We start from the raw sequence: 16,089 nt of genomic DNA, 5'->3' as shown, positions 1-16,089 counted from the left end.
CATCAAACAGTACACTAGAATTCCTTCTCATCGTGTTGGCTTCAGAAATGAACATAGCTATCATATCAGAATTACCCTGAATGGATCAATGATGGACATCTAAAAGTGTTTATTACCTGGACTCTTGTTCCCTTCCTGCTTATTATGATTTCACAGAAGAAAAACTAGGAAAAATCTCTGAAGAATTCATCCTGAGTTAAAGATTTTAAACCTGTTTCTCCCGTTAGAGGTATACCTCTATACTTCCTATAATTATTTATTTCCTTTCCTAACGAATAACTAATAATTTTTCACCTAAGTGATACAGTAGTTGTGAGAATTAAATAAAACATGAAACATAGAGTATAATGACTTTGGAAGCACTTGGTAAATAGTAATTACCTTTCTCCCTGAGTTTTAAGTGTCCCTGCTGTATACCAAGGACAGAATGCCTCATATCATAGTTGTGGTGTTGTAATATGCCAGGAGATCAGAAGCAACTTAACTTGGGATTGGTGGGTGCTTGTTTCCCACCCCCCAATACACTTTACATGTCACTTACATTAAGATTTCCTTACAAAAAATCAGTTTTGCTGATTCATACTTTAATATATTTTGTATTAGGTGTTTAAGAGTAGCTACTTTTATAGTTCAGATGAATAACTCAGAATAACTCGTTCAACTAAGATGAGCCCTGTTGGTTTCCCTATTGTCGAATCAGAACTCTCCTAGGGCCCTTTGTCCATTTGTTCTTTGGCTCATTCTTTTCTTTCCTTCCTCCCTTCCTTCCTTCTTTTTCCTTCTTCTCTTTTTCTTTTACTAAGTATTTATGAGCTGGCATGTAATAAATGTGTTTGGGACTTGTGCTTGGAGCCATAAGGAATAGAAAAGTGAATGATTACAACTCTCTGTCTGCAAAGTAACAACCCAGTGAGAGAAAGATGTGTACGCAAACAAAGTCTAGAGGGAAAATGAAAAAAATAAATTTAAATGAGGTATATAGGGACAGAAATCAGATCAGTTATTGCCAGGAACTAGGAATGGAAGGAGGGCATTGTCTGCAAAGGAACTTTCGGGTTTGATGGAAATACTCTATTTCTTCACTGTGATGGTGAGTTACTCAACTGTATATGCTTGTCAAAACTCATAGAACTATATACCTAAAGGCTAATTTAACAGTATATAAGTTATACCTCAGTTATGAACCTGACCTTCAAAAAGTGATATGAGGTGGAAGTACAGAGGAGGGAATTCCAACTCAAACTGCTGGGAATGCTTCCACGAAGGAGAATGTATTTGAATTAGGCCTTGAAAAAAGAATAAAATTTTGATCATTGGCAGAAATGGGGGCGAGGGAGCCATTTGTCCCAGAATGACAGAAGAATGTAAGCACAACCCTAGAAATGCGCAGATACACATGTGTTTAAGGAATGGTGATCACAGGTTCCACGGGAAATGAGGTGGGAGACATTTAGGTTAAGGTGAGATAATGTGGCGCTCCACATACCTGCTAAGGAGATTCAACTTTATTCCCTAGGCAGTAGGGAGCCGCGGAAGTTTCCAAGGAAAGTGAGGTGATCAGCTCAGTATGCTAAAAGGAGCACTTTGGAGTTCTGAGGAGACTGGAAGTAGGGAGATTAGTTAAAAGGTAATTAGATTCATTTAGGCAAGAAATGATGTGTTCTGACCTAGGGGAGTTGCACCTAGAATGGAGAGGAGGGGCGGTTCCAGAGAGGGAGAGAGAGAATCTGAAGGTGTGAAGGGAAGGGAGGGGCTAAAAGTGCCCCAGAAATACCCAGTTTACCTGCCAGCCTAGGAACAAGGCCCCATCCAAGTCAGAGAAGAGGGGAAGGGGAGGAGGAAGACAGGCAGTGCTATGTGGTTCGAAGTCAGAGCTAAAGCTGTGTTGCTGTGGCAGGACTGAAACTACCAGAAATTGTCCTCTTCCTGAATCAGCACAAAAAACAGAATACTGCCAGAGATAGACCAAACCAGACACTAGTTAAAGTGGTAGGATAGACTTCATTCAGTAATAACTAAAAAGGGCCCAGTGGGAGCTGAACTCAACAGTTGCTGAAACAAAAGATAGGCTTTTTGAAAGCTGAACTGTGCTAAGGAAAAGGACTTGAGGGGTGTGAAGGGGGTTGGTTCGTGTGACTAGACCATCTGGCTTTGTTAATTGGCACTTGTCCGGAAGACTAACTTTTTTTTAATTGTTTGTTTGTTTATTAAATAGTTTTGTCTTCTGTGACTTCTAACAGGCTGTGACTTCCTGGGGGCAGGTAGCTACCTTTACTCTGCTTTTGCCTCTCAAATTGTGTTGTTGTTATCTTTTTTCTTAATGGAGATACTGGGGACTGAACCCAGGACCTCCTGCATGCTAAGCATGTGCTTTATTTTACCACTGAGCTATAAGCACCCCCTAGCTGATTTATAATATTGTCTTAGTTTCAGGTGTAAAACATACCAATTCAGTATTTTTGCAGATTATATTCCATTATAGGTTATTACAAGATAATGGGTATAGCTCCCTGTGCTGCACAGTATATTCTGTTGCTTACCTATTTTATACATAGATATGTTTGTATCTGTTAATCCCACAACCCTAATTTTCTCCTCCCCTCCTCCCCTTTCCCTTTTGATAACCACAAGTCTTCCAATCCAAGAGCACAGGATATCTTTCCATTTCTTTGAATCATCTTCAGTTTCCTTCATCAGTGTTTTTAGTTTTCAGAGTCTTTCACCTCCTTGGTCAGTTATTCCCAGGTTTGTTTTTGTTTTGTTTTGATGTGGTTATAAATGGAATTTTTTTTTTTTACTTTCTCTTTCTGATATTTCATTATTAGTGTAGAGAAATGTTAATGACACAGGAGGAGTAGAACCCATCAGTGCCAACTCCCATTCTAGCGCTCTTCCCATTGCCCTTAAGTTTATTTGCTGAGTCCCCTGGAAAAGAAGTGTCTGAGGGCAGCAAAAAGAGAGAATTGCCTCATCAAACCCAACCATCTTTTTAACACAAGAGATGAGATGAAACCAGAAGAGGACTCTACTCTGTTCCATTTTTACTCTCCAGTACCCCCAGCAGTGCTCTGAAAATTCCCAGAAGCTAGTACCGCCTTCCACTCATTCTGCTATCAGAATCCTACATATTCCTAGAACCCACCTATAATCACACCTCTTCCTGGAAGCCATCCCTGTCCACATCCACCTGAAGTGAGCGATCTTCATCTTCTCGTTTACCTCAGCTCATTTTTTTTTTTAAGCACTCACGTAATGCCTCATACAAAGCTGCCCAATTCAGAAGCCATGATCCATAGATGGCTACTTAAAATACTCAAAAATTAAGTTACGAATTCAGTTCAATTCCTCAGTTGCACTATCCACATTGCAACAGCCACATGTGGCTAGTGCCTACTGTATTAGACAATGCACATTATAGAATATTTCCATCATTGTGGAAAGTTCTACCAGGCAGCACTATGTACCATTAGTTGTAATATTTTATGTATATCTCTTATTTTTCTAGCTAGACTGTGAGCTCCACAAGGGCAGGGATCACACCTACAAACTGTATCCCTTCCCAACGGCACTGAGCACAGGTCCTTATACCTAATAAACATCCAACATATTCATTGATTGGGTCCTCAGGAAAGCATTGGCCTATTAGTAAGCTCTAAGATTGCTTAAATCTTTTTACTTTATCCTCAAATAAAACAAATAAAGCTCAGTCCATCTTCCCAGAGACAGGAACAATGCGTTGAAGCCTAACAGATAAGAAACTCCATCCCCTCCAGGATGGTCAGCAGGAAGAAAGGGCAAAGGAAGGGACTGGCTACACATACTCTGGCTGCCATAGATACCAACCTCCAGGCCTTCAACCCTCTGAAAAGAACACTGTCTGAACGCCTAGTTCCCTGACTTCCACCTCCTGTGGAGTTGTCTACAGTTTGCAAAATTTTATGAGGTCAGGGTGCCACCAAGGCCACCACAGTGTTTAGCATCAGCAGGGCAGGCCACAAAATAAAATGTCAAATAAAATCAGATTGAAAATTCCCTAAAAAGGTCTCAAAACCATTTCAGACACCCCAGGCCCAGGGGACAAAGGGCTCAGCTAGTTAACCTGGACCTCCAATAGAACGTACCTCCAGCAGCCTGACTGTCCCTAGCTCTCAGGCACCTACCTGATCTCAATCAGGTGGGCTTTTGGTTCAGTTACTGAGACCTAATCTCTCCCAGCAAACGAGAGCTGAACCACGTTTGATTATATTCAGTCCAGTATTTTTTCCCTAATACCTTCTACTGTTTTATAATTGCTTTAAGTGTAATGCTTGTGTCCTTGGGAGCAGAGACCACATTGCCATCACTGTCCTCTACATTTTGGAGGATAATTAAATGAAGGCCATGTTTGTGAAAGTGCCTGCCCTGGGGAAACCTCAAAAATGTCAACTCCCTCTGCCCTTGTCTCCCTCCCTGGTATCTCGCTCTGAGCTACACCTCCTTTCCTCATTCCTCCAAGTCTTGCCCATTCTAAAGATGCAGTTTAAATTCCCTTTCTCTCCATGAAATCCCTCTTGCCCACCCAGTGGGAAATAATCCCTCTCTCTTCTGAACTTCCACCACCAACACCACTGAGCCCCTCACAACTCTGTTGGCCTGGGAATTTTGTTAGTTACCCTTCCGTGTGTGCTTATTGAGGATTGTAAACTTCTTTGTGTCTCCAGGTCTCAGCCATAATAGATCATCTATAAATATCTAGTGTCTGACTCATTTGTAACATCAACAACAAATATTTTAACAAATGGTCAATTCTATTGAACACAGAGGTGTTGATCATTTTTCTCCATCAGGGAATATATTCAGGACAAAGGCTTTCAATGTGCCTTTTAAAAAAATATTCATCTCTCTCCAATCACTGTACACAGTGCCTAAGCTGTTTCCAGTGCTGAGTAAATGCATAGTGAGTGAAATTTCTAAATTATCTGTATAGAAAAGCAAGTCATGGTCCTCTGATCACTTCTGAGATATATATATATATATATATATATATATATATATACACACACACACAAATATATATATATATATATATATAAAACAGTGATAAGCTTCTGTTGACCACACCATTGACTGACAGATCTCCATAATGGCTCTGCTTATGGCCATGGCATCACTGATGGGCACAGCACCATCACCTCCTGCTCAGGATCATAGCTGATGCTCTCACAGGAGGAAAAACAAATCTGTTTCCTCTACTCATTTTAGGTTCATTGGCTAGTTCCCTGTAAGTTAAACTGATGAAAGATTAACAGAAGAAAACAAATAGAAGTTTGTTAACGTGTATGTTCTGTGTACACATGGGAGCACACAGAGATGAGTAACTCACAGGGGTGGTTAGAACGGGTTTATGAAGCATTTTCACAAAAGAATAATGAATTTTTAGAGACATGACAAGAGGAAGGAAAAGGGCTTTGAGTTTCTAGCAGTGGAAATTGTGGGAAGGTGTGTATATATGGGGGAATTAATGGAGGATAAAGTCTAGTGAGTAAGGTTTGTTATGGAGATTCCTCTGGTGTCATCTCTGGGCTGATAAGGGTCTAGAGTTGTCTCTGATGATTAACTTCTGCCCTTCTAAACAGAGACGAGAGAGGGGCACATCTTTACAAATATATGTCCTGCTTTTAGGCAAATACGGGAGGGCAGAGACGTTTTCTTGTATCTGCGTCTTCTCAATTGCCTTCAGCTGAAAACCCACATCCCAAAGTGGCATATTTTGAGGTGGCATATTCTGCTCCCCTTCATTCTTCAATCAGTCAAGCCACCCTGACATATTACGTATGAGGACCTCATTTTCACTCACTTCTCAAACAATGGCAATCTTTATGGACAACCTCTGTTTTACCTAATGGTGATATTACAGAAGTCATCTGGGCAGATCAGAATCATGATCTAGCAGATAAGCAGCTATAGGACAAATGAGGTCACTATCAGAGTTCCATGTAAAACCCTGTATGGTTGTATGATGTTTTCTGGAATTGGGTTACAGTGAAAGGGTGAGAAAGTGGAGTTATCATTTCTGAGTCACTTTGCCACAGGAGTCTCAGCCAGGAAGTCTTATCAGTAAGAGCTGCCCTTGCACACCATGAAATCCATCTTCTTCTGTCATCTACTCTGTGATCCACTCATTTATTTAATATATGAAGCACCTGTTCTGCTCTGACACAGAGATAAACCAATGAACAAAACTGACCAGGTCTATACCCTTATGAAGAATGAAAATTCTCATGAGAGATTTATCAATCAACTACTGCATTTCCTCAAAGCTAAGGCATGACTGATTTCCACCATGGATTTAATAAAAGCTTTTCAAGGAAAAAAAATCACATTAAACATGCACATTGATCGGTTGTTAGCATCAAAAATGCCTCCCCCAAAATATCACCAAGGCAACGAGTTACTATGACAAAACTCAGTTTAATAGCTTACCAAAGTAAGGGAGAGCACTACATAGACAGCCTTTGTAGCATCTTACAGATATAAGGGAAAATCGGGCTATTTATTGAATTTTAAAAGTCTAATTTAAGGTGGGTCTTTCACTGAGAGGAGAAAGAGGTCTTGGTTAGCACTGGGTAGAGATCATGAAAAAATATTTTAGGATTGATAGACTCAGAAATTGAGGCAATGGGCTCAAAGAGTCTTGGAGTATAAATTGTCATTTGATGCTTTAATCTGAAGAGTTGATGAGTCTTTCAAGAAAGTCCTGGAATCAACAATAAAGTCATTTGTAACTTTTATTTTCCCAGTCAAGAGTTTGCTGAAATAGTAAAATTATGTTGAGGACAGCAGGAGAATATTAAAGTTATGTTAATGTATAGAGTAAGCTATGTGATGGTCTTATAAGCATGTGAAAAATAAGCACGTTAGGAGAAATAATTACAGAATTAAGGATATATAATTATAATTGCAAAATATGTTGTGATGGACAAATATAAGGTGCTAATGGGAGCATGTATTTGGGGCACCTCATCTACTCTGCAGAGGTCAGAGAAAGTATATTTGAAGAACTTGTGTTTGAACTGAGGCAAAATGAAGAGTTTGGCTAGATGAAGAAATGGAGAGGTATGGGTGGGAGAATGAGACAGCATGTGCAAACGTCCTGCGGTGAGAAGGAATATGGTATTTGAGGGCTTGCTGAAAGATCAGCAAGGCTGGAGCATAAGGATTGAGAGGACAGAGGCACACGGTAGGTTAACTGGCTAGGGGGTGAGGAGGAGATTGCTGTCCACTGCTATGCTTCAGAATGAATTTTTTTTTTTAGACAACACTGAATGCTCTTAGATCTGAAGATTGTATCTCCAGAATCTTGATCTAACATTCTCAAAGTCTTAAAAAGTGTGGCGAATGAGCCTCCAGGCCAGGCTACCACAACAGTATCTGATTCAAACTGTTGCCCAACAAGAGCAAAACCAGTTCTAGAGTATCCTCCCACATGAACTCAAACTTGTGATCAAATAGGTTGTCTTGATACTGGTCTGGAGATCTGGTGATGCCCAAGAAGCCAGACAAATTTAACTTAAGGAAGGAGAGTAATTCCCAAGTGTTCCATTTATGAGTGAGCAAATCAACATTTTTTAAAATCTGGGATTAAGACCTCTGCTTTACAGTGATTCTCATTTTATATCCAATCATTCATTAATTCATAAAAATACTTCAGAAAGGTCTGCTAGGTACCAAATGCTATGCTAATGCCTAAGTAAAGCCTGCTTCCTCTTTTTGAGTATTCTAAGCAATGGAGGATGGGTTTAGAACTACACGGTCAAGTGAAATTCTTTATTTCAGGAGTCTCTTTGTTCTAGTTCTCTACAGCTGTGCAATAAGCTACCCCAAACAACAATATATTATTATCTTTTGTGGTTTGTGGGTTGACTGGGTTCAGATCATCAGTTCTTGCTTGGTGTCTCTGATGCAACTGCAGCTGTAAGTCACCTAGGACCTCAGTCATTTGAGGGCTGAACTGGGTTAGACAACCAAGATGGCTCACTTAACTGGCTGGCAGATGATGTTGAAAGTGGATCAGGAACACAGTTGAAGCTTCTCCACGTGGCCTGGGCTTCTCACAACATAAAGGCTGAATTATGAGACAAAGCAGCCCAGACCAGAGACAGGAGTAGAAGCTGTTTGGCCAGTAAAGGACTATAACTGGAACTTCTCAGTGTTACTTCTGCCATTTTCTATTGGTCAGGGATGTCACAGGGCCTTCCCAGACTTAAGGAGATGGAGAAATAGATTCCATCTCTTTGTTTGTTTGGGGAGGGGTAATTAGGTTTGTTTATTTATTTATTTATTTTTGATGGAGGTACTGGGGATTGAACCCAGGACCTCATGCATGCTAGACATGCACTCTACCACTGAGCTACACCCTTCCCCTAGATTCCATCTCTTGATGAGGGAGGGACAAGGTCACATTGCACAAGAGCAAGGGGGTGGGGTGACAGATACCACAGCATCAATCTTTGGAAAGTACAATCTACCATATTGTAATAGTGATACTATTTGGACAGAAGCTTTTGCCAAGCCTTATAAGAAGGAGGAGAGGAGTTCAAAAGAATAACATGCATGGCTCTTGCCTTTGAGGTAGTTGTTGGCAATGCTAAGCTTACACTGGAGAGAATGAGTGAAGGTACTTCCAAAACCACATACCTGGAAATATGGAGAAATGCACAGGCATCTTCCACTCACTATGAGAAAAGCTCTTCTGAAAAGTAGAAGCTGTGTAAAAGCCCCAGCTTGTAGCCTATATGGTATTATTTAAAGAGGAAAGAGTACAATCAGTTACACATCAACCCCAAACTTCTAATCAGTCTTGTAAGACATAACTAAAACCCTATAAAGTAAGTGACCATCAATTATATTAGGATATAAAATGCTTAAGCCATTTCTTCCTGTTCATCGGACAATTAATATGTTTATAAATAGCCACTTTGTGTCAAGACCTGTGAAGGACTGGAGACTTTTATCCTACCTACAAGCTAACAAGTTCTGCCACAGTTCTGTGGAGGCTGACCAAAGACAAATCTCCTGGGTTGGTAACAAAGGACAGTTTATCACTCAAAGCAAGAGCAGTAGCCAGAGAACTATCACTTTCTTGCATCAGTCCTCTGAGTCCAGTTCCTTTATGTGACAGAGCAAGGGCCAGGTGATGCCTGCACATCCCTGGACTGCATTCCAGGAGAGGAGTCTCACGCTTAGGAAACTCCAGTTTTGTATGGTGGGCAGCAAGCAAACCCATTGCCCAAGCTTTGCCCCAGAGGGAGACATTATCTTTATTACACCGCACAGCAAACAAACCTTCTGCTCTGGAGGGAGAGTCTATTTCCATCTTCCCAGGCTACGCCATCCTTGAAAAGATAATTCAGAACCAAAGTCTGTTGGTGCCTCTGCTCACGAGACATAAAGAAACATGAGCGACTCGTGGAGAATCGTCTCCCACCATTTTGTGAGCAATCAAGTACTATTTCCTAGATCAAGCAATCGCTGAATTGTCTGCCCCCTTGGTTGACACTGGCATTTTCAAAAATATCTACATGGAATTCTGATGTTCTAGCACTTTGTGTTTAAATATAACAAGAGATCTTCCCTGAATATCATTTTATAATTCAGTTTCAAAAGAGAAAGAGAGTTGGCAAGATACATTTTTAAATCACTAATATACTGAAAACTGAGGCCATGGAAGGGAATGACGAGCTCACCATCTACCACCTGTTTATTTCTCCATTCATGCACTCACTCATTCATTCATTTATTCAACAAATAGTTATTTAAGCTCTGAGGATTTCAGAAGTAAAAAGGACAGTCATGTTCCCTGCTGTCATGGTGCTTATGGTCTAGTGGGAGAGACAGACATTAAATAACTAATTACACAATAAATTGTTTATAAGAACTGTGGTAAGTGCTCTCAAAGAGGGGAGTCAGGAAGGCTTTTTTGACAGAGACAGGTTAAAAGATGAGTGGTAGTTAATTAGGCAGCAAAGTGGGAAGATTGAGAGGACTGAAAACAGACAGACCCCAGAAAAATCCCTGAAAATAAAGCCTTGATGAACACCATTATTTAAGGGAAGGTAATTAGAGGAAAAGAAGCCCCCAAAGGAGATGAAAAAGGAGGCGCTAGAGAGGTTGGAGGAAAATTAGCATTAAAAAATTGTTCAAAACTTGGAAATGAGGTGACAAGGGTGACTGCATGTTCTTTCAGTGTTAAGGTGAAGCACTGTGTAACCAGCCCACCCAAGGAAGATGCCATTTTTTAAGAGAATGGACCATGTTTGGCTTTGTTCTTTGTTATGAATTAAGGACCGAGACTCTGTAAAAGTTCTTACTAACATCTTAAGTTGTGTCTGGTAAGATTCAAATAATTTCTTTCTAGTGGAAATAGTATGCCAGTAAACTGCTTGAGGGAAGAGGGACTCATTAACAAAGCATCTGAGTATTTAACAATCAGCTGACAGGGCTCCAGCATACCACCTGGTAACCTCAAAAGTTATGGGTTCTTACCCTGTAGGACATTAACCAACTTTGTCTCTAACCTGCATGTTCTAAACTAAAATTATTTTTTAAAGGATTTTATAAACTCTAGTTTCTCAAAATACTCTTTGAGCTAGCTCTACTGTCTTACTGATGTCCTCATTAATTGATGAACTGATTACATTTTGACACATTTTCATTTTAGATTGGTGTAACAGTCATGTTTTTCAGCTTTTTTTGAAAATTATACTTTGATCCTAAGAGTGTAGCTTCATGGAAGCCAAGGTAATCATTTATATTCAAGAATAATGGTGTGTCACAATGGAAACCACTTCACACCCACTAGGATGGCTAGATGGAAGAGTCAGATAATAGCAGGTATTGACAAGGATGTGGCGAAATCAGAACTCTCATAAAGTGCTGATGGGAATGTAAAATGGTGTGACTGCTTGGGAAGACAGCATGGTAGTTCTTCAAATGATTAAACATAGGGTTACCTTATGACCCAGATACTCCACTCCTAGGAGAAATGAAAACATATGCCCACACAAAAACTTGTACACAAATGTTTATAGCAGCATTATTCATAATAGCTAAAAAGTATACATAACCCAAATGCCAATCAACTAATGAATGGATAAGTGAAATGTGGTATATCTATACAATGGAATAGTATTCATCAATAAAAAGGAATGAAGTACTGATACATGCTATAACTTGCATGAATCCTGAAACCATCATGCTAAGAGAGGGAAGCCAGTTACAAAAGTCCACATATTATGTGATTCCATTCATATGAAAGTCCAGAAGAGGCAAATCTAAAGAGAGAGAAAGTAGATTAATGATTGCCTAGGGATGGGGTTGGAGGACAGGGAGAAAGGGGAATGACAGCTAAGGGATCCTGGGTTTCCTTGTGTGGTGATGAAAAGCTGACTGTGGTAATGGTTGTTCATATCTGTTAATATACTAAAAACCATTGCCTGGTACACTTTAAGTGGGTGAATTATATCTCAATTTAAAAAAAAAAAGAATGGTCTGCTTCATAGTGTCAAAAGCTCAGAGGACTCAAACAGAAAAAGAACAGTGAAGTGGGAGGTGGAGAGAGAACTTTTTCAGGAAGTCTGGCTGTGAAGGGCAAGACAGATGTCTAAGGTGAATGTACGATCGAGGATTTTTTTTATTGAAGTATCATTGTTTAAAGAGGAAATACTTTCTTAAGATTGAAGATAAGAAACTATGTTTAAAGATGTCAGTAGACAGGTAGAGACGGGGAAGTTGGGGAGAGGTTTATGGATAGGTAAAGGTACTCCCTGAAATGGTAGCAGTAGGAAAGTCCAGGGTATAGGTGAAGGGCACAATGATAGGGAAGACTTCTTTTGGTGGAATGCTAGGGATGGAGAGAGGCAGGTTGGTGTGTAGGTTGGGTCATAGGAAGTTGAGGAAGTTCTCTGATGGCTTCTATTCCTGCTGCCAAGTAGATTGGACCACCAGAGGGTGCGAGGAAGAAGGTGATAGGGTCAGAAGACAGGAGTGGAGGAAGTTATAAATGGTTGCCTCTGAGAATGGGAGAGTGGCTTTGCAGTGTTGCAAGACTATAGTTGGAAGAATCTTATTTGGTTCCTACTCAGCAAGTTCAAAAGAAGTTTAATTCATAAATATATCCACCAAGATCAGCAGGAGAATTACGGACCCCACGGTTAGGGTGGCCTATTGGAGATTCACTTTAGGATAAATGATTCTGGGTTTGGGTCTAGAGACTTGAGTTCTAATTTCAGATAAACCACTATCTGTTATGTGATCCTAAGAAATCAATTAACCTCTCTGTGCTTCCATACTTTTGTTTTCATTGAAATTATATTCTTTAACTTTTGTCTTGACATAATTTTAAATTTATAGAAAACCCAAAGATGGTACAGAGAGTTCCCATACACCTTTCACTGAGCTTTCCCTAATGTTAACATTGAACCTGATAACTGCACATTTATCAAAGGTAAGAAATTAACATTGGTACAATACTAAGCAACAGATTTTATTTGGATTTTACAGTTCCTCCACTAACATCTAAGTTCTGTTCCAAAATCTAATTAAGGATACCACATGCCATTTACTCATCATATTTCCTCCCATTTATGACAGCTTCTTAGTCCCTTCCTGTTTTTCATGAATTTGACACTTTTGAATGTACTGGTGAAGTATTTAGTAGAATTCCCCTCCATTTGGGATTTGTCTGATGTTTTCTCATAATTAGATTTGGAGTTATGAATTTTGAGACAAAAAGCTAGGAACTCTGTTTCGAAAGATTCAGCACTTTCACTAACAGTTTGCCAACATCTCCAGGGGCCTCACTGGACCTGCAAAGTCCATCCTTAGACCTCCAGGTTCCCAGTGCCCCACTGCATCTGGAAAGCTGGCCATTCGCTTCTGCTTGACCATGTCTAGAAAATGGAGTCAGTAAGTAAATCTGTTCTCTGGAGTGACAAATAATAACTCAAGTTCTCTTCCATATGACTGCTTTTCCTACATATTGAGGACTGTCATCATAACCCTTTTTGGTCTTCCGGTTTTTCTGACCAAGCAGCCTCATTTTCTTTAGTTATTTCATTGTTTGTTTGTTTTGTTTTATGAGGGGGAGGTAATTGGGTTTATTTATTTCTATTTGGGGGAGGTACTGGGGATTGAACCCAGGACTTTGTGCATGCTGTGCGTGTGCTCTACCACTTGAGCTATACCCTCCCCTCTTCTTGCAAATGTTTGCAAATTTTGCATATCTTGCAAATATGTTTGCATAATTTTCACCAGCCTGGACATTCCTCACTGTATGTAAGACCAATGGGATATTACTCAGCTATTAAAAAAAAAAGAAATAATGCCATTTGCAGCAACATGGATGGACCTAGAGATTATCATACTAAGTGAAGTAAGTCAGACACAGAAAGACAAGTATCATATGATATCACTTATATGTGGACTCTAAAAAAATTATACAGATTTTATTTACAAACCAGAAATAGACTCACAGACATAGAAAACAAACTACGGCTACCAAAGGGGAAGTAGGGGGAGGGATAAATTAGGAGTTTGGGATTAACAGATACACATTACTATATATAAAATAAACAACAAGGACCTACTGCATAGCACAGGACACTAGATTCAATTTCTTATAATAAGCTATAATGGAAAAGATCTGGAGAAAAAAGTACATGTAGAAATGAATCATTTTGCTGTACACTTGAAGCTAACGTTGTAAATCAATTACACTTTAATAAAAAAAAAAGAATTAAAAAAGCCAAACGGTATTATATGCAAAACTTAAAAAAAGGAGATAAATGGACACAAGGAATGAATAAATTGTGATGTAGTCCTACCATGCAATACAAAATAGCAATTCAAAGAAATGAATTAGCCCTCATGTATCAGCTAAGTAGAGCTCAAAACTATAAAGTGGAGCAAAAAAAAAAGTTACAGAATGATATATAACATATGCTGCCATTTATAAAAAGATTAAAAACAGACAAAATAGTACCACATCTTGACTGTACTATTTGTAAAACACTTAGAATAGTACCTGGCACAGAATAAGTGCTTGCATAGATTGTATTTTCCAAGCTGGCCACAATAAGATTTCCCATCCTACATGATCATCCTACATTGTGACATTTATATTCTTCCCGTTGAGAAGTGGGAGGGTCTATGTTCCCTCTTCTTGAATCTGGGTGGGCCTATGACTATGGCGGAAAAAACACCATGTGCTTCTGAATACAGATCATAAAAGGTGATACAACTTTGACCTGGTACTCCTGGAATCCAGCCACCATGTTGTAAAAAAGTCCAGGCCACACGAAGAGGCCACATGTAGGTGTTCTGGCTGATGGCCCTAGATGAGGTCTTAGCCAACCGCCATCATCAGCCACCAGATCCGTGAATGAGGACGCTTTCCGGGATGACTCCAGTCCCAGCCACCATCTGACTGCAATTTTATGAGAGAACCACCCAACTGAGCTCAGTCAACCCACAGAACCGTGAGAGATAATACACAGTTATTGTTGTCACTTTGCACCAGTAAGTGTTGGGGTGATTTGTAATGCAGCAACAGATATCTATATAGTGTATATAAGTGTTTATTAAAATAAATAATATAGGAAGAATATAAAAGCAGAGACAGAAAGTGTACCTGCCCACTTCATGATAGTAAATATACCTGGGAAGGGAGGGAAGAAGATTGAGACTGGAGAGAACTTAATGTGTTAGTCCTTTAAATACAAATGGTGTAGATACTGACAGACATATGTAGAACAGATAAACAAGATTATACAGTATAGCACAGGGAAGTATATACAAGATCTCGTGGTAGCTCAGCCAAAAAAAATGCGACAATGAATATATGTATGTTCATGTATAACGAAAAATTGTGCTCTACACTGGAATTTGACACAACATTGTAAAATGACTATAACTCAATAAAAAATGTTAAAAAAAAGAGAAAAATATCTGGGAAAAAAGAAAATTAGCATTTGTTAATTCTGGGTTGGAAAGTTTTTAATTAAAAAAATTGTCCATTTCCCCCCTCCCAATATACACATATTCCTCCAAAAAGCAGATATAGGTCTACCAAAGAGACTCTAAACCTATCAGTTTCCATTAGATGCTGTGTCACCTGCCAGAGGAGCCCTGGATCCTCGAGAGGCTCCTGTCTGTGCTTAGCAGGGTGGGGAGGGGCATGCAGGTTGAAAGGATACCAGGGACACCAGGAGGGCGCCTAAGTCAGAGCTGCTTCCTTCACAACATGATGGACTGTGGGAAGGTCATCTCATCTCCTGTTACCAGTTCCCTCACATCTCAGCTAACCCGACTCGCCGCTGATGCAAGAATGATAATAGCACACAACTCCATCTGGAATGAGACCGAGGAATGTGGAGGCACCAGAGAGAAGAGATCATCCTTAGCATTCCTCTAACCGTTGGGGCCAGTCCAGCATATCCCAGACACCTTACAAAGGGCGCCCTTTTGACACTGCCCAAGATCTGGAAGGAAATGAGTCCTGTCAGGAAAGGGTTAAAGAGACTACAGGGGCAGAAGGAACAGAAACTGGCTCTCCATCAAAGAGCTGGGCTTTGCAGGTGAAAACGCTGGATGTTGTATGTCTTCACACTTTGAAGCACAGCAGCTCAGAAGGACAGAATAGTATTGTTCTGTGGCCTAAGAAAAATTTATGAGGACAGTTATCCTTGGAGAAGATAGCATAGTGCTGAAAGAATTCCCTATAACAGCACTTCTCAAACTATCTGCAGTGAAGGACCAGAGTTTTTCATTTCCAATCCAACATCTACTGATACTTTTTGAAATGGAAATAAAGCACTAGAAAAACAATCACATGCTTAGGTCGCTGTGAACATTCCTAGATGCTTCCTCTCAATTTCTGTGCTTACGCTGTCACAGACAAGTAACAAACAGTTTGCTGACTGGTCACAGTCCCCGGATCCCACCCTGAGTAGCACTGCCCCACAAGGCAGTCTTAGGAAGCAAATTTCATATTGTCCACTTTCACCATAAATAGGTCTCTTGTAAATGGCTACTACAGAAAGGTGGGAGTTC

At 39.9% G+C, this 16,089-nt stretch overlaps 1 long non-coding RNA gene across 1 annotated transcript in view; it reads right to left on the bottom strand.

The window, feature by feature from the left end:
- Positions 1-16,089, bottom strand: part of LOC140685860 (uncharacterized) — a 41,012-nt gene that overhangs the window by 1,159 nt on the left and 23,764 nt on the right. The gene's annotated exons all lie outside the window — the stretch shown is intronic.

Source organism: Vicugna pacos, chromosome 15 (assembly GCF_048564905.1).
Source record: "Vicugna pacos chromosome 15, VicPac4, whole genome shotgun sequence".
Taxonomy (NCBI): Eukaryota; Metazoa; Chordata; class Mammalia; order Artiodactyla; family Camelidae; genus Vicugna; species Vicugna pacos.
This window is presented reverse-complemented; position numbering and strand designations above follow the sequence as displayed.